Source organism: Sceloporus occidentalis, unplaced genomic scaffold (assembly GCF_023333645.1).
Source record: "Sceloporus occidentalis isolate IW3139 unplaced genomic scaffold, rSceOcc1.0.p SCAF_4, whole genome shotgun sequence".
Lineage (NCBI taxonomy): Eukaryota > Metazoa > Chordata > Lepidosauria > Squamata > Phrynosomatidae > Sceloporus > Sceloporus occidentalis.
Genome location: NW_028316984.1, coordinates 68,373,388 through 68,393,553, shown reverse-complemented (window position 1 = coordinate 68,393,553; position 20,166 = coordinate 68,373,388). Strand labels below are relative to the sequence as shown.

At 39.7% G+C, this 20,166-nt stretch overlaps 1 protein-coding gene and 1 pseudogene across 2 annotated transcripts in view; both read right to left on the bottom strand.

Annotated features, from left to right (window-relative positions):
- LOC149313962 (adenylate cyclase type 5-like) overlaps positions 1-20,166 on the bottom strand; it is a 321,268-nt gene that overhangs the window by 171,514 nt on the left and 129,588 nt on the right. The window lies entirely within an intron of this gene.
- LOC149313963 (uncharacterized) overlaps positions 6,293-20,166 on the bottom strand; it is a 37,590-nt pseudogene continuing 23,716 nt past the window's right edge.

The following is a 20,166-nucleotide window of genomic DNA, read 5'->3' as shown; positions in this document are numbered from 1 at the left end:
GATGACAACATCATCCTCCAGGACATACAAAAAACCAAGGGTTGATCCTGGAGGTTACCTTCAACACTGTGCATCTAACTATAGGCACATAGCCAGATGCTTCTTGGCCATCCCTCACTCTCTGCCAGCCACTACATATAAAGTGAGTCTTAGGGAGAGGAGTTGGTTGTTAAGTAAAGGAGGGAGAGATTAAGGCCTCTGCATTGACTTTTTTTTTTTTTTACTTATACCAGCACAAATTAGATTTACACCCACACATTTCACTAGTGTGCCAGCCATTATTATCCTAATTAAGAAAATCTGGATACAATTGTTTGGCGTAACACTGCACATACTGGACTCCTTTGGCTCCAAGATTTCATTGGGGTTTGCTTTTATACAGTCTAGCTTATAATCACATGTGAAAGGGCTGGAAAAGTATCTTTACTGAAGATGAAAATGCATAAATTGCTGTATTCAGACACTTCAGCACTTCTATAGTAACATCTAACTTTGCTTATATATTTGTTGAGTTTTTGAAGAACACATTATAGGACATCATTTATTTTGGTTCCTGCAAGCAGGAAATGTTAAGGACTAAACAATTTATCTGTTTCACTATGTTGGCTAGCACCAATTGGCACTATAATTCAAAATATCATGATGATCACAAGTTCTTTACCCCTTGCTAGTCCTTTCATCTTAAAGCAAGTAACACCAAAGACACACAGAACCCCAAATTTTGCAGTAGGGCACAGGGAGACAGATTCTTAACTAACAACAAAAATATGAATATTGCTCCAAAACAAAGGTTCTAGGAGGCCAGAATGAATGTCTGTATATTGAGGCTATGGTCTGCTAGTCCCCATCATGATGTATACATTCCTTATTGAATTCAAAATGTTTCAGAGCCATTACCTAGAATGAAGAGTTAATATACAATGACTCACAACCAAGAGACTTGACAACTAAGTTGATTGATTTTATAACAGTTAGTTTTAAAAAAAAAACCCTCAAAGAACAAATAACTCAACTAATTTATGTTGAAGGGGCAAACCTAATTGTTTTCCCCTCTTATCAAGGAAAAATACTTTTGCCTTTTTCTATGAGTAATGTAAAATCCACAGAGAAAAACGCTGGCAGTCCTTAACAGGAAACATACACGCTCTTGCATAAAGAAGGAGCTTATAGATGATAGAAGCAGGCTATCTCATAATAGCTCTCTAAATCTGACTTAAAATGGGCAATGTTGTTCAGTTCATTAGGCCAGAGCAATAAGCTCCACAGAGGTTAAGCTAGTCTTTTATACCCAGTGATATCGAATTCCAGTAATGAGGTACTTCTTCTCTCCAAAGCAAGACTATATATTTATTTTTAAATCTTGACCAGATAAGTTTGCAGTTGCAGGATCCAGAACTAGCATGTGACAAATAATGAGTAACTTGTAATGAATTCTTTTTTCTAGTAACAAGGGGAATATAGAAAAATTAATTAATAAAACCCCAAATAGCTAAAGAAAGAAAAATATATTTTAGATTATTTTGAACTGTTTTATTGTCTATAGGGGGGAGGAGAGCAGGGTTCATATTCTACACTTGGCCATGAAAACCCACTGGGTAACTCTGGGCCAGTCACATGCTCTCAACTCTAGAAAACCACATGATAGGGTTGGCTTAAGTCAGAAATAACATGAAAGCATAAAACAGCAACAATTATTTCAGGCCTTATCTCTCTCTAGATGCCAAATGACAAAAGTGAGGCTGTTATACTTTGGCCACATCATCTGAAGGCATGACTCCCTAGAAAAAACAATAATTCTGGGTAAGGTAGAAGGCAGTAGGAAAGGGGGAAGACCGCAAAGCAGAGGGATAGACTTAATGAAGGAGGGCATGGTCTTGAATCTGCAAGACCTGAGAGAGACTGTTGAAGATAGGTGTCTTAGAGATGTCTCATTCATAGCATCGCCATACGTCAAGATTGACTTGAAGGCAGCTAACACACACATTTTACCACACTGTACCACTTCTTTTGAGAGGAAGTTGTTTATAAAGAATATAAAAAAAACTACAAAGGTATAACTGTGTTCCATGACAACTGAATCTTAATGAGGACTAATGTCACCCTTTTTATCATGTAAACACAAAAGAAGCGCTGGCTTCTGAGATGTCCATAATCCAGTGTTGCCTCCAAATACAGGTAAAATCTCTGCATATTTGGAAGCAGGAAGAGTGTGTGCGTGCATGCATGTGTATGTGAGAAAGGGGGGATGAATATGGAAAGAGAGAGAAAGAGAGTCAGATGACGGTAGTTTGTTTTTGAGAGTCCTATTGTTTTTCAAGTTGCATCTATTTACTTAAGTGGAAGTCCAACTGAACTCAATGATGCTTGTTTCTAAGAAAGACTCCACTGTTAATTAAGCTTTGGAAAATAGAGTAACTTGAATAACTTGACATCAAAGTTGGGATGCCTTCTGCACGTGTTAGGTACTATGAGACTGGTTCAGAAACATGGAGATCATTATTTTTAATTATATATGTTTATTGATTTAAAAAGCAAACACAAATACACTAAAACGACAACTGTACAATGTAGACGTGTTGTCCTTTTAGAGTATTTGTGTTTGCTTTTTAAATCAATAAACATATATAATTTAAAAAAAGAATAATGGAAATTATCATACTGCCCTTTTCAATCCTTATTTCCTGAACTAGGCACAGGTTAAAAACTTTTAAGGATGGATTTCATCGCATGTCTCTGTCCCCAGGATGGAGACATCCTGTATCTCATCATGGCATCCCGTACCCGATCCAGACTTTTCCCGTATTTTGCAAAGAATGGCAAACCCCTGTTCGTTCAAAAAGTGTCAGAGAAGTCCAGATCAGGTACGAGATGCCATGATCGGGTACGGGATGCTTCTGTCCTGGGCACGGAGGCACGTGATAAAATCCATCCTTAAACGTTTTCATCCCATGCCTAGATCGGGAGATAAAGATGGAAAAGAGCAGTGCTATAATCTCCAATGTGATGAATGGCTGAAATAAAAGGCACCACTGGTGAGGACAGTGATGGGTCTTCAGAGAAAGACCAAGAAAGAGTAATTTTGGAATATGATGTTTTCAGTCTCAGGGCACAAAATCATTTGTAGACAGTACCATTACTAGGAGGAAGTCTTGGCATAGATGAGGTCTCCCACCAGCAAAGGCACTGCATGCCTTTCAACATGTTTTCGGCAGTACAACACAAGCATGTCTTCAAGTGTTGCAGCAGAACACTTGCTCAGTTCAGGTGGCAATGGAATTATGGAAAGACATTCCTTGTCTGACAACGTCTTTGAGGTAGAACAGAGCAGTATTTTAAATGCATTTTAGAGTATTTTAAGTGTAATTTTTCACGTTTTCAAAATATGTTTATGCCCTATTATTGAGTATCATTTCTAGGGGCGGGGGACAGATCTGGGCATAATATGGATAATGTTAAGATGATATTCTGAAGATTTTTCTACACATTATATTTTACAAAGCTTGGAAAAGTTACTTTTTCAATAACAACTTCTAGAATCGCCTAAATGTCATGACAAGTGGCAAATTCTGATAACTGCAGACCAAAAGATAACTTTTCCAAGCTCTGCATTCACATATATCTAAGCAAAGATGGAGACTTTATCTTACACAGGATTTGTCAGGAGGCTATGACTGATTTCAGCTCCCTACTGATTGTTCACTCCTCTTCACATTTTATCTTGTGAGATGTGAAACAGGACTATGAAACAGCAATTTCTGTAAGATACATACAAACCCGATCAGAGCTATGCTAAGCCCACTTTTCAACTAATTATAATATTATGGATCTTTTGCAGATAATCAACGTCTCTGCATTATTAAAAAGCAAGTTTCAGAAGTGAGACTCATCCCATTTGTATTTGAATGAGAACATTCCTTTAATAACCTTGCTATTTTATATACACAACAAGTGCTTAGTTTCAAGCAAGTACACACTCTGTAGAATCAAGAGCTCAGAGACAAGTGTTTCCTCAACACTGTCCAGTGAATAAACAACTCTTGAAAATGTGCTTGTCATTGTTGCCACACCTGTTCCACCTGTTTTAGTTGCCCAAACAGCTCTTTATGAAGGAAGAAAATATGGGGGGAAGATAACACAGTTCTTAGAATAAATGTTTTTTATATATATTTAAAGGACAGATGGGGCAGGTGAAGATCATGGATGTGATCATCAAAACAGGAGAGCCCCAAGGCTTGTCAAACTCTACACTCCCCATCAAGAACAAAGAACTATAGATGTGACACTATAGACAGCTCCAAGCCGATCTTCTGCAGATTTCGATGCTGTTTGTCCTGACCTCTTGGCCCTGCTCTCAACTTATAGTCAGTTCCCTACAAGAAAAGCACACTGACTCATCTCAACACCCACACAAGCCAAACATGCTAGGAGGACCAGGACTTGGGAAACTATTGTAGAGAAAACTCTGTGGAGTCCTTCAAAGGTCAAACTAATGAAGAGGGGTTTTCCAGAAAAAAAGTAGAACTGCAAAAATTTCCAGGAAAAAAAATCAATTTCTCTAAATGTTAACTGATTTAGCACAATTGTTTTAAATGTAATATTCAAAGGGATCTTGTAGCACCTTTGAGACTGAGTGAAAGAAAGAAATTGGTACCATTAGTTTTCATAGTTTACAAAGCTAATGCTACCAACCTTTCTTTCTCTCAGTCTCAAAGATGCTAGAAGATCCCTTTGCATACTGATCAAAACTCACATGGCTATGTCTTTGAATGCTGTATTCAAAGACTTTCAAAGCTTCATATAATATAATAATAATAATAAATTTTTATTTATATACCGCCCTGTGGCGAACCAATCCGGGCGGTTTACAACATTAAAATAACATACAGCATAAAAACAATATATTTCCCTCCCCCCCTTAAAAAGTTATTAAACAACATATCTAATTTAAAACCACAATAACTAGTTAAAATAACAATAAATTAAACAAAATAATACCAACCAATAAACCACTGCAACTTCAGTTCTAAAGAAAAGGGGGCTTTGGAGACATTACTGAGGAGGGGGAAATCCTGAGATCCTGGAGATGTGGAAATTATTTTACTGGAATATTCGTAATAATTTAAAGAGAAGAGAATGTGTGTGTGCGTTGTGTGCCTACAAGTTGTTTCCAAGTTGTGACAACCCAAAGGCAAAAATACCATGAGATTTTCTTAACAAGATTTGTTCACAAGGTTTGCCATGGTCTTCCCATGAGGCTGAGAGCATGTGATTTGCCCAAGGTCCCTCAGTGGGTTTCACGGGCAAGCAGAAATTGAATCCTAGTCTCCAGAGTCGTAGTCCTACATTCAAACCACTGCACCATGCTGGCCAGGAGAGCATGTACCTTCCTTATATTAACAAAAAATGACTACATCTGGAACACTGTTTTTAAAGGACATACACCTGAAGAGAGCTGTTTGTTTTTGTGTGCCTCCAGGTTATGGCAACCCGGAGACATAACCTGGCAAGTTTCTTCAGAGGGAGTTTGCCATTGCCACCCTCCTTGGAGACTGAAGGACTTGCCCAAGGTCACCCAATGGGCTTTTATGCTCAAGCTGGGATTTGAACCCTGGTCTCCAGAGTTGTAGTCCAACACTCAAACCACTATATCATGCTGGCTCTCAAAGAGAGCTATACCTGGTATAATTGATACCAACAGTTTAATTTTCTTTTGTTGAGATACACCTCTAGTACCTTTAGGTTCATTCATTCACTCTCTGAGTTTCATTTCAAATGGGCAGAATAATTTTAAAAATAACATAAAAGTCAACATGCTATAATTCACTTATTTGATATGACTGATCACTATAAAACAGTCCAAACAATTATGGATAATAGATGTAGATTTCCACTATGCATATGGAAAATGGAAAAAAACAAACAGAAAATTTCTCAAAGCTACATTTTTCCATGGAAGATTTAAAACACACACACACCCCTCTCTCTCTTTTATGAAAAATCTCCCATGGAAAAATGCAGCATTGGAAATTTTCTGGAAAATAGATCCATTTTCCACATCTGAACTGATCATCCAACCTCTGTAAAATGATAACTAGTGAAGGCCCAGAGGCTGGAAGTATGATACAAACGATGGTATAACACGCTTTGGGGGATAGAAAGGATGTGATGAAGTCAGATTCCAAAAGTAACTTCAGGAAAAAACAAAACTACCTTATTGGTAGAACATTTCTTCCTACTTTCAAAAGTCACCTTTTAAGAACATTTAAAGGTATTTTAAGATTCATTTTGACAGCTATTCTTTTCTAAGGAGTTTTTCTAAAGAGTTTTCATAAGGCAGTGGAAAGTAACCAATCGGTAACAAGCGATATAATGAAATGGTGTAGATGGGCTCGATGTGCAAGTCTGACCGGTGAGGCTCACATCTCTGAGGAAAATTATGAGAGGAAAAATGGGTTTATCTCAGAGGTTATACTCATTCCTCTTGGCATCTGATTTGACCCTCAAATGACACAGTTTAACACTGGTGCAAAGAAATGTATTTTGGCAGATTCAGCTTGTCAAGCAAGGCTGTGAATTTCATATTGATGAAATAAATAACCTTTCTTGAATCTGCTTATCCTATATTTCAGTGCATTTTATATTGTCCTGTTATACAACTGCTTTTACAATGATTTCTTTTAAAAAAAATCTCATTTATTAAATGTCATCTTTATCAAAGTGAGCTAAAAATCTACTTTACATAATCTATTTTATGTTGGATTTACTGGTCAGAAGTGAATTTTTCTTCCAAGACTATAGTTCCATGATAATCCCATACCACCCTGAAGCAAGCATTCACACAAAGAAACTCTAGAAGGGGCTTTGTTCTCTTTTTATACAGGTATCCAAGTAAGTAAACAAGTAGGTATAACCAAAAAAACCCAAAAAGAAACCACAGCCTCCATCCTTTTCTTGAACATTTATTTTTAAAAGTGTCTCAAAAGCTACCGATGAGGCTTTTCTACCTGCTGCGAAATGTCTAAACATTTAAGCTCCCATGTAGAAATGTGTCAGTGTATTAAATATAAGTTAAAGAATGTGAACAGCAATTAATCAAAAAGTCACGTTTTGGGTGACAAGATGTGTCTTAGACTGAAGAACCTGTTCTTCTTAAACATTCAAAGAACATTCTGTAGTTTACAGATTCTTAATTTAACACAGGAAAAAAATTAAGAGTTTCTCTTTACAGATTATAGCTGGTGCTGGAGCCACAAAGCACTTTCCCTGTTGCTCTTTCTTTGAATGCACTAACCAGTTTTGTAAAAATGCCTCATGATGACAAGGCAGTGAGGCTAAAAAAGGATGCTATCTATATATCAGTATTTGTCTTAGATGAACATGACCTTTCTTGGTAAGAAAATTGAAAGGCAGCTTAAAGGTTCTCAGACTACATCATGAGAGCCCTGCTGGATCAGGCCAATTTCCAGTTCAGCATTCTGTTCCCACAGTGGCCAACCAGACGCCTGTGGAAAGCCAACAAGCAGGACATGAGTGCAAGAACACCCTTCTGTTGTTGGGAATTTAGGAAATAGGTATTCAGTGGTATACTGCTTCTGATACTGAGGAATACACAGAGAGAGAGAGGGAGGGAGAGAGAGAGAGATTTAGATTTGTGTGTGTGTGTGTGTGTATTAATAAATCGTGCCAAAAAGACCCTATCATGGAATCTCCTTAGGGTTGCGACAAATTGGAAAAATTACTTGAAGGCACACAACCATAATATATCCATAGCTAACATTCATGGAGCTCCTAAACCTCCATGTATTTATATATGCCTCTTCTAAAGCTGCCCAAATTGGGTGCCATCACTGCATCTGATGTAGCAAATTGTACAGTTAAATTGCCTATTGTTTGAAGTAGTATTTCATTTTGTTTATTCTGTCTCCCACCACTTGACTTCAGTGGATAATCCTAACTCTATTCTGATGCGAGAAGGATAGTAACTTCTCCTTCTTCACCTACTCCAGACTAGATGTAACTTTCCACAACTCTGCCACATTCCACTTTAGTCAATATTTTTTTAAAGCTAAATATCTTCTATCACTAACCTTTTCTCTGCCATGTCTGATTGCTGCTTTCTACACCTTTGTTTAGGAGAACTGGTAGCTAGAATAGTACAGAATGTGATCAATATGAAAGTTCATTGTCTTTTTCACAGAACCACATACTGTGCAAGATTTTTCTTTTTTCCTCACAGAACTATACATCACAACCTCATCATCTCTTTCCTGGTTAGTCACCACCAGTTCAGACTCCATCAATACAAATGTGCATGGTGGCTGTTGGGTACAAATAAGTATATCATGAAATTAAAACGTAAAGGTCTCCTAATGTTCCCATATAACATTTTCTCCTATGGAGATTAATAATATATATATATATATATATATATATATATATATATATATATCCCGCCTCTCCCTATGGATCGAGGCGGGAGAACAACACAAGTATAAAATTACAATTAGTTAAAATACATTCTCAAAATAAAAAGAAAAATTTAAAACACATCAAAAACCTATACATGTGCAATATCAATATCTGATTCCCATACATGTTCCGAGTGGAGTGTCATCTTAAAGCTGTTATAGCAGATCTGGGGGATAGGCTCGCCGGAAGAGATCCGTCTTAAGTGGAAAGGCATCTAAGGTGGTAATAAGACGGATCTCCTCCGGCAAGCCATTCCACAATTTGGGAGCCACCACAGTGAATGCCCTGTGGGAAGTAGATCTTAATCTGGTTCTTGGGTAATCCAATAGATTCTTCCCTGTTGTTCTGAGAGTGCGGGGCAGATTGTGTTGGGAGAGGCGTTCCTTCAAGTAACTTGGGCCCAAGCCATGTAGGGCTTTAGTCTTGACTCAGTAGCTAAAATTCATGCAGAAGACAATAAAAGGATAGTCACAGAGTCATTTCCAGTAGAAAATGTGAAAAGTCTCATGACAACTTCAGTTCCAAGACATTAATTGTTTCATGTGCTTTTGCTGCCAGGAAACTATTTCATCAGATGTATGTGAAGAACAATGGAACTGAAAACCTATGTAGCCATCTTAGGGAAAAAATGAGAGCAGAAACTAACAAGAATCTTGTTTAACCTTTCTTAAAATAAAGGGATGCAGAATCTCTGCCATGGTACTTGGGATCCAAACTACAGCACATCCTCCTTGGCCACCAAAATATTTCCCATAGGCTATTCCAGTGTGGACTTTATCACTTTCTGTTTCCATTTTTTAAAAAAATCTACAGCACAAGTGGCAAATGTGTAGCCCACAGAATACAGTCAGCATCCAAGCCTTTTTTCGCACACACAGCAAGTGAAAAGGGCATGAAAAACATGTCTCCCAATGCCTTCCAATACTGCAAAGATGTCTCCAAATGCAGTGACTTCCTTTTTTAATTCCCTGACCATCCCAAGTGGCCAAGTAGAGCTTACTTAATTATATTGTTGTCTTTATTTTTTGGTGCTTGACACTTTTACTCTGTCCAAACGGTATTATTCAAAATTTATCACATAGACAAACTAGACAGAGTGTTCCTCAAAAGTTCAACAAATAAAGGGAAGATTGTATGATGTAACTGGCAATTCATCACAATAGAAAATACTGCGTTTTAAATAAAATCTGGACCACACTTGAACCTTCTGCAAAAGATCACACAAGATGATACAATTTATGCATATATTCTGGATGTTCACTTCCTTCCTTAAATTACAAGAGCTCTCCATGCTGCTAAATCAGTTCATTTTGTCCTCCAAATTGGATTAACAAAATATTGAGAGCTCATCTTGAAGACTTGTTTGACAACGCACAACTTGTAGTGGGGGGTAGGGGGAGAGATAAGCTAGGGAAGACATTTTGAGCATTTGGCACCAGTACGCTCAAATGCTTGATCTAAAGGATTCAGAACAAAATGCTGCCTCAAGGAAAAATTGCTCTCCGCCACACACTTTATTAAATGCATCACTCTGGAGCCCAGGTTTTGAATCCTGCTCAGCCATGAAACCCACTGGGTGTTCTTGGGCAAATCACATTTCCTCCGCCTGAGAGGAAGGCAAAGGCAAACCCCTCTGAATAAATTTTGCCAAGAAAACCATGTCACAGGTTCACCTTAGGGCCGGCCTATGTCCAATACAACTTGAAGGCACACAACAAGGAAAAATTAAGCAGCAAGATGACAGGAGTTCTATTTACTGTATCTTCTCAATGAAAAATATAATAGAACAATAGAGGGTGTATAGCAGAATAGACTATTCAAATGGGATGCATCCCCTAGGGAGAGCGCTACAAACAAATCTAGACTGACCTATGTGATGGCTGCGCATGAATGAGAAGAAATAGTCAATTGTGATTTCTCTGACATGTATGCACACAGTGAAGCAGCATACATGGATTTTTGCATACACAAACAGTGAAGGAGATGAATGTGCAAGTAGCATAAATATGTTTTGTGCATGACGTTTGTGGTACTAGTTGTATATGAATCTAGTTACATCAGAGCACAAGTGTGTAAAAGGAGACAGTGGTAGCCACTGGAGAGTGTGTGTGTGTGTGTGTGTGTGTGTGTGAAAGAGAGAGCAGAAGAAGGTGGACAGTGAGAGGAAGAGAAGGAGGGATGGAAGGATATCTGTCAGCTGCCTTTTCAGAATTATGTCCTCTAAAAGTCCCTTGGAAAGATATTTGTTATCTGTCTGGAGAGTGCAGTTTGTTCCATTAGCAGTAGATTGATTCTTATGTTTGCCAATTAGCTAATGGAGAAGTATTTCACTCTCCTTGTAAAGTCTTGTCTAGGGCACCTTTCTCAGGGAGGGAATTCAAACAGAGAATTATGAAGCAGATGTTAACAGGTAAATGAAGACAAAATATTCAACTCATGCTCCAGATATGGTTAAAAGAGGATACTAAATATTGCAAAATGAAGCACAGCACAGAGTTTTTCAACCAGAGTTGGCTGGAACCCTAGAATTCTGCAAGAGGTCACTAGGAGTTCCATGAGAGATTATGACTAAAAGAAATAAAACAAATTTAAGCTACAATAATTTTTCTGCAAAGATTCTGAAAATTGTTTCAAGGTTCTCTCGAGGATAAAGAATTTGAAAAAGGTTGCCTTAGCAGATTCAAAAATCTCCTCAACATGTGGTCATTTGTTCCAACTTAATGTGCCAATATGTGCAAGGGCAAATCTGTGATGTGGGAAGCAGCCATGTCATGTGAACAACCCACAGGATCGACCTTTGTGGAAAATCAGTGTGAACATTCAACTTAAATGCATGTTGAATTTCCCCTTAGATGTTTAATTCGGAAGCAATACAATATTATCCAAAGCACCAACAGTATTCACGATATTAAAAACAGGTTTTCAGCTGAATTGTAATTCTTTTTTAAAAAAACCACTGATTTTTGATCAAATGGTTTTGTTGTTGTTTTTGAAAGGTTGTCGAGATGGAGGGTGATACTTAGACCCACTAAAGTATTACAAAGGTGCTAAATAAGCAACACTTTTCTAACACCTTACTTGTCCTAATAAAAGGTACTACTCAACTTTTGTTTTTCCTTATTGCCCATGCATGTCAACTTTGTGAGGTTTTTGCTGATGTTTCTCCGATGAGCAAGGCTGCACTCTTGGAAAAGGAAGAGAATGCCTTAAAAATATGACTAGCAGAAAAGGAGTCAAAATGTCCTCCATTTTGAATATGGCTAAGAATAGGAATTCATATTTATATTAGAGTTTTTAGCTTTGATTTTGTAATGGCCTACATTTTTCTTAAATGTTCTGCATTTTGTGATACTCTCCACTTTTGTGGTTAAAACACCTGGTCATCCTGGACTGACCAGTAATCTGGCTGAGAAACTACCTTGGTATTTTATATAATTATCCAAGCATAAATATGATTAAATAAATGTACAGTATCTGTTTTAAGTTTCTAAGCAGATGCAAGGAAAGGAGCCCCTCATATTTTGATAAAGAGAAACACTGGCTGATGTTTAGTCCATTTATCCATTTCACTTTACAACATAACTATTCCACAAATCCATGATGGAGGAAAATACAAGTAGCTATATCATGTATATTTTTCTCAGTGGGTAATAGCAGCCTTGGAGGGATAGATTAGAAACACAGGGGTCAGAGGCTAAACTCACATAGCCACTTGTGGTAACTTTAATTTAAAAAAAAAGTTTGGGAAATTCAAATTGGACCTCCGATGTCAAATGATTCACATCACCTCTACAGACTATGGAGTTTATCATATGAGGCTAGTAAAGCTTAATTAGTGTAGGATAATAGCTTCTTTGGCAGGCACATAACATCATGTCTCTCCTGCTGCTGCTTTGCATTGGTGGAGCCCAGCTTTTCATTAAAGGGAAAAACCATCAGTGAAAAGGTACTCCCCACCCATCACTGAAGTGAAAAACAGCAACAGGAGAGACAGGACTTTGCATGATAAGTAGCTGCCAAAGGCGTGGTACATACCGCCAACAAGCAGCATACTGGCGCCGATTCTAGGGTTAGAGACCGTGCGGCAACCACACGGTCCCTAACCCTAGTACGTGCTGGCGGTGTAACAATTGTGGCATCCTGTGTACACGGGTGCTGTCACTGTTACATAAGTGCCGTCCAGCAGCTGCATGTTGCCACGCAGCGCTTACATAACAAGTGTGCCAGTGGTGCACTTGTAATACAGCCCCTACGGCTCAAAAAGAACTCATTTTTTCCGGGTTTTTTTTCCTCCGGAAGGAAGCCACACAGTTTGGCGGCTGCGGCTTCCCTCCAAAGGAAATTAGGCCACCAGCAGGACAACCTTTTTGGGTGGTCTGTCCCATGGCAAAGACACTATTATCCTAGTGTAATTGCACTTTAGTAGCCTCATGTGATAAACTTCTATATTTCTGTACAATTAAATGACCATTAGTTGAAAATTTGCAGAACAAATTCATATGAATCTTTGCTTTAAAATGTTCAACTTGTATTGCTAGCAGTTATGTGGTTATTATAATAATGGGGTGGGTGTGGGGAAAGTAACCATAGAAAGACTTCTCAAAATTCAGGTTTTTTTAAAAAAAACAGTTTAATCTTCAATATCTCTTTTTCCTTTAAGTGACTATATTTAGACTGTATTTTAACTTTGCTAAGATTCTTTTCACCACAAAATCTGAAGCAACGGCCTTGTAAAGCCTATATTCTATCAAAAAACAGAAAGAACACTGGGTAATGCACTTCTAGACTTCGCTACCAATCAAGACAGGCTGCTACTTTCGAGAGCCCAAGTCTGGTATCACGTACTTGTGCAAGAGGAATTTCTTCTTAGGGGGAGAAATTTTTCCCCCACAAAAACCTCTATTGTCAATGGCAAAATTCCAAACCGTTTTTCACCTCCTATGCAAGAAGAAAAGCACGAGTGTTTTCCTCCATCCATTTCCCTGCAATTTTGCATAAGAACATGTTACTCAAAACTAATTTCTACTCCCTTTTGTTAAGTAAAGCACATCCACACACATAGCAACCACATAATGCCAAGCACCCATCCAATGCTTATGCTTTTTCAAAAGTAAAGTAACAAGACAGGACCAGCTCTAATCTGTACAAAAATAATTTCCACAATATATAGATTTGAATAATTTGGCAAAAATCTGTTAATGTATTGAAGGTAAAAATGTTCAGATGTGGCAATGGTTGCAGAAGCCTAAATTGGCTACAGCTGGAGTCCAGAGCAGCAGCCGGATGCTCACGGTCAACTGAGCTGGACTAAATGTAAATATGCTATGTCTTCAGTCTCAAGAGGGATTGGTGTCTATGGTGCATAGTAACTTGTATAGAAAGAGGCTGGGCTAAATGGTCGCCTCATGGTAATTCTGTATATAAGCAAAAACGCTGTGCTATGGGATTGTGGGAGTTTGAGATAGTGTGGTGTGTTGGTTGGTAAGATTTTTTGTATAGTGGTGATTAGCTCGTGTTATTTGAAACAAAGTAATAAAGCCCTCTAAAGAGTGAACTGCTGGAGAGTGATTCTTTGATCTAGCAGCTGTTTCTCCAGGCATTCTTCCAAGCAAGCCGAAAACTTGTGTTTGGAGCTTCGCTCTGTTCCTGTGTTGGAGAGATAGCCGACGTCTTCATCCATTTGCCACCGGACCAGAATCACAGGCAAGATTCATCACCCAAATATCAACAAAATCCACAAAAAAAAACTTTCACTGTCTCGTGGCAAGAAGAAAATATTTTGAGTTTTTTCATTCTCCTTTGCAAAAATGGGAGAAGCAGGGATTTACCTTAATCCTTTCTTCTCCATTCCTTGCTACAGCCCTGAAAAAGCTTAACCAGGCAGTTTCCCAGTCTTCCACAGCAAGCTTTAATGACACATGGGTAGAGACTAAAGATGTGAGGAGGTTAGGCAGGTAGAAGCAGCTGCATAGGCTGAATGACCTTTTTTGATCTCACCCATTCCCACAATATCACAGATGGAGCTGAGCCCAATTTTAATTTTGCGTCAAAATTAAAATAGGGAGACCTACTCACCAAAAAAAAGCATGTGCAACAAAAATCTAAAGCGTTCCTTGTATTTGCCTCCAAGTTTCGAATAAATGGTACGTTAGAGAGTTGAGCAAGCCCCTCCAAACTGTGATTTTCAAGGCTAAGGAAATGTGCAGGCTCTGAACTGGTAGCTCCATCCCACCCCAGACATTGATCAGGGAGGCTCTGGAAGTCTGGAGGCAGACAGCTGTGCTATCCTTGAGTATGCCTGACCAAGCCTTTTCCTTTTCAATTAAACTAAGAGGCATGCCAAGAGAGAATTTGTACAGCAGATATATTTACCACTGTGACATTCTCAGCTAAAGACAAATTCGAATAGTTTCTAGGCAATCCATGGCCAAATGTCAACAATTATTAAATTAAATGATGAAACAGCAACAGCTGACAATACCTGATTTGCAAGAACAGCAGTTCAGTTTATCCAAGAATAACAATGCAAGAACTGGTTTGCTAGGGCCACACAATATTAATTTAGCACAATAACCTATCCCCGAAAGCCATCGTGGTGTAGTGGTTTGAGCATTGGATTATGGACTTTATCACACGGGGGGCTCACCATGAATAAATCGCCATGCAAACGTCATAAATTGTTTAAAAAGCGCAATCGGGGTTCACATGCCCACATGCTTCTCCTGTCAGTGAATCATCACAGATGTGTCCCTGCTCACTTCTTCTGTGACCAAAGCGGCCTTGGAGCCACCCTTTGGTAATAACGGGGTCTTCCGTTATGTGCTCCGTGATGCTTTAGTCACAGAAGAAGCGAGCGGGGACCTGTGAACCTGTGCGATAAAGTCCTATGACTCTGGAGACTAGTATTTGAATCCCCACTCAGTCATGGAAACCCACTGGATGCCTTTTGGTAAGTCACACTGTTTCAGCCTCAGGGGAAGCAAGTGTAAACCCCCTCTGAACAAATCTTGTCAAGAAAACCCTGTGATAGGTTCACTTTAGGATCACTATAAGTTGGAAATGACTTAAAGGCACATCACAAGTTGTCTCCAGTAGTGGACAGATTAATGCCGTGTATGTCTTTAAGAAATGAATATTCATAGACTTCTTAAACATGTCTGATGCCCAGAAAAACTTCCTGAAACTTGATAGAAGAAAAAAAGAATGTGCCAAAGCTGTATGGCATATGCATAAACAGCATTTTAGTAATATAATATATAACACCCTTCTCATTTTGTTAAAGTGTGAAAAATATCAGCAGTCAGTTAAGTAGTTCCTGAAGACACTTTCACATTTGCAATGTAGTTTGACAACAACCTTAAGGAAAATGTTATTGCCCTGGTTTGAAAGCAGTTCTTAGTTACCTTTTTACCACCAGTAATCAGTAGGGAACCACATTGCACCTTTTCAGTCTGCTCATAGGATAAGCCTGTTTCATCTTGCACATCCCAGATGTACACAAATGTCCCTCCACATTTGCGGCTTTCACTTTTGTGGATTTGATTATTCATCAATTTTATTAATATGTTCTCTCTATGAATATCTAAGTGCTCTAGCATAACTCTATGGTCAACTTTAACCAAAAGTTGCCCTGAAGGACCTAGAAATTCCTAGAGAGAATACTCCACTAAGTATTTGCAGCTCATCCAGCACAATTCTATGGTCAATGCCTAGCAGATGTTGACCACAGAGTTGCACCGGAGAACCTGGAGATTCCAAGAGAAGTGTTCTCTCAGGTAAAAACATAATGTTTTTGTTATTTGCAGTTTTTCCACATTCATAGGGGTCGTGTGCCCATAACCCCAGTGAATGTGGAGGGTCGAATGTACAGTTGTCCCTCCTATTTTGTGGACTTGGGAGTCTGCGATCTCGCTCTTTTTGGAAAGGACAAGCAGCAAGGGACAAAATGGAGGTGTGTGCCCATACACACACCATTATTTTCAATGGGACTTGAATATTTGCAAGTCATCATTTTGGGGGGGGATCTGGAACAGATCGCCCGCAAATTAGGAGGGGCTACTGTATATACAAGCCCTTTAAATAAGATATATGCATGTACATTCCAATGGCCATGAGCCCCAATTATGTAGTTTACCTCTCCCAACAACCCCTTTAAATTCAGCAGTAGATACTGGCCTAAATTCCATTTACCTGGAGGAGATCCACTGAAGCAATAGGAACTTGGCAAGTCAATATTTATATCACTTCTTTTCATGCATCTGATCCAGTCCAATCAAGACTAACCACTGGACAGGTCTTTTCATACATAAATCCTTTCAAACTATTTTGTCCATCTGTAAGATCCAAGGATGTTGAAGGCATAGCAAGCATATGATTCAGTTGTGCTCCTAGGGAGAAAGGAAGCAAGAGCTTCATCTAAACTGGGCCAATGTCTCTCCACCCTTTGCCAGGGCATACTTGTCTACTGTTTAACAACTGTTACTACAATGGGCCCTCCTTATATGTGAATTTACGATTCGCCAATTTGAGCATCCACAGATGGCAAGCCCATATTGCCCCCAATGGCGGCATGCACACAGCTGTGCTGCCATTGGGATCAAAAGTCCCTCCTCCCTCCCTCCTTCTCTGCTTCCTCAGAGGCTTCTGCCCCAGCTAGGTTTTGAGGGCACAGTCTGCCACCCAGTCAGCCAGGGGTGGGGCTGGAGCCAGGGCTGAGGCCAAGGCCAAGGCTTGGGTCTCAGAGCCCTGTCCCCAGGCCTAGTACCCGGGGTGGAGCCTCTGGGCTCCGAAAGCCAAGCCCCAGGCCTGGCCCCAGCTCCCCTGGAACCCCATTGGTCAGAGGGAGCTAGCAACAGGGGCTAGGGCTTGGCTTTCGGAGCCCAGAGGCTCCATCCCAAATGCTAGGCCTGGGGATGAGGCTCCGAGACTCAATCCCAGCCCCAGCTAACTGGGCGGCAGACTCCGTCCCCACAGCCAAGCCGGGGCAGAAGCCTCAGAGGAAGCAGGTAAGGAGGGAGGGGGACTCCAGTCTCATTCTCCCTAATGGTGGTGTGGCCGTTTGGGACTTGAACATCCAAAGATTTTGGTATCTGTGGGGAGGGGGAGTCAGAAATGGATCTGCCGTGGAAACTGAGGGCACACTGTATCAGGAAACTCTTCCTGATGTTCTGCTGCAATCCCTTTTCTTGTAATTTGAATCTAATGGTTCATATTCTAGTCACTGGAACAGCAGTAAGGAAGCTTACTTCATCAACAGATGTCATCCTTTCAGGTATTTCAAGTTGGCTGTCATATCACCTCTCAATCTTTTCCCCTGTAAGCTTAACACACCAACTCCCTAAACTATTCCTCATAGGACTTGATTTCCAGACTTTTTAGTAGTGTATTGATTTGATTGCAGTATTGTAAAGCAGAGAGCAATACTATTACTGTACTTCCCTCAACAGTATACTGTAGCCTAGAACTACATTGGCTTTTTTGGCTGCCTCATCATACTGTTAATCCATTTTTAGCTTGTAGCCTACTAAGAGAGAATAGAGATTGTTTGCCTTCTTTGTCCTTCTTCAGATCTTTACTTTTAAATTATTAATGTCAACATTCCATGTGTTTTGAACATTAGAAGGAAATCCACAAAAGTCATATCAGGTTTTCAAGCTCCAGGCATCTATGCAAGTCCAATGCAAAGTGTGCTACAGTAGTCCAGACAGGAAGAAACTAAAATATGTGTCTCCTATGAACAAAGCTAGTATGCAAGCTTTAAATATGAGGTTCCATGAGCAGGGTTAAAGCCAGAACTACATACAAATGAACCTGTGTCAGGAGAAGTGTGACTACAACTAGACTAAGCTGGAACTCTTTTTGATGATTTGCCTTTTGACTGAACAAGAGCATTTCTGTCTTGAGGAGGAACAAATTACACTTCAATTTTTTTCACTCTCATCCAGTCCATTGTTTACTGTAGGCTGTCAAATGGGCTGGACTCTCTTGTCATGGGCCAAAAAGTTTGCTTATGCTGAACTATTTTCGACTGTTTAGATTTTGTAAAATTGCTTTTAAGTTCTATTTATTGACAGAACACCACCCTGAGATTTTTGGCTAATAAGGCAAGACAAATATTTTCATAAACAAACAAACACATTTGTTTCTGGCAAAAGAAACTGCTTGAGAATCTCATTAGGATTCAAAGAGAGACACAGGCAGCAAACTACAACCTTGCCTGCAGCATTTCAGAGCCAAGCTAGAGGTAGCTTTAGGCTTGCTCTGCTGGAAGTGGCAATACAAACAGAACTCTTACACATGACAGTGTGATACCCAGAAGATAACATGCTTTCCCCTCTCAACAGATGTTCAGAACATCAGATGAACATATAGGGAAACAATAGCATTCCAACAATGCATGGCATAAATGGTCAGGAAAAAAGGCTTATGTACCCAGATTATTGTGTTTCACTTAGGTTTTTGCCACTGGGTGACTAAGCATCCAGGCAACCAAGGCATCCCTGCATGTGCTAGGACACTTTATCTCATCAGAGAAAGGAAAATACAATTAGAAAATGATCTGCATTCTTGGGTTCCATGGGGGAAAATACACAGAGAGACTCACAGTGCGGGAGAGAGATGGAGAGGCTGTATTTCTCACTTAGAGAGCTGGTCTGCTAAGTCTATTTAAAAACATGAGTCAGAATGGGGAAGGAAAAGATCCCCAAACATTTTGCCAGCCTCATGCTGAATTGCTCTCTTTGCTTCCTTTTCTTCTGCACCCCACTGTGTGCCTCATACCATGGACCAATTTTCTTGGCTTCTTGAAGAGAGTGAAGCCCTCTTGCTTTGCCTCATAACTCTCCAGGCAGTGGAGAAAAATTCAGGGTAAATACAAGTGAACCTGAGTCAAGAATTCATTATGTGCAATCATTATCAAGCCTCCTCACTGCATGATCTCACTATCATCAAGCAGAGCCTTGCCAAGCAATAAGGGGTTTCTTAAATTCTGGCCACAGTGGCAATATAGTGGACCTGATGGCAAGTCCACACAATATTTGGGGGGGGGGGGGTGAAAGCCCTTGCCTCAGTCATAATCACCAACTCTGCAGTTTGTACTGGTGAGGAGCATGGAGCTCCTGCACAGTTGGATGACTTTCCATTGGTGGCTCCTGAGGAAGTGGACAAGACACATTGACACTAATGGAGCTGGCCTCTCAGAGGGGTCTGCTTTCTGTCTCATCTCTATCCAGGATGAGCGTGCTTGGATGGCTAGTCATGATGTCTTATGCTAGTTGAGGGAGGACCTTCAGGAAGGTGGTCTTTTAGCAGAACTGGTGGAATGGTTCAACTTCCCAACTCAGTCCCGATCCAGGCACAAAGGTGGCTCCAATATCAGTGGAGCAGTGAAATCTCTTTGGGTATTAGTCCAAAGGAGCTTGCCAGAGTACTGAATACCATCTACAAAACAGGCCAACTAACCTGGAGAAATCCTTTCAAGTTCCAGCTAAAAGCTGGAGCAGATTCACCACCTCACTGACATCAAGCTCAGATGCCTCCACTGCTTAATGTCATCCTATTAATTTCTCTTACCCCAAGCAAATCCTGAGAAATTTACATCATTTTCTTGGAAGGCACATCTTTTTTAAAAAACTGGAACAAACCTGTCAAGGTATGCATAAACAAATGTATCATTTGAAGATCTGTTCAAATTCAGAA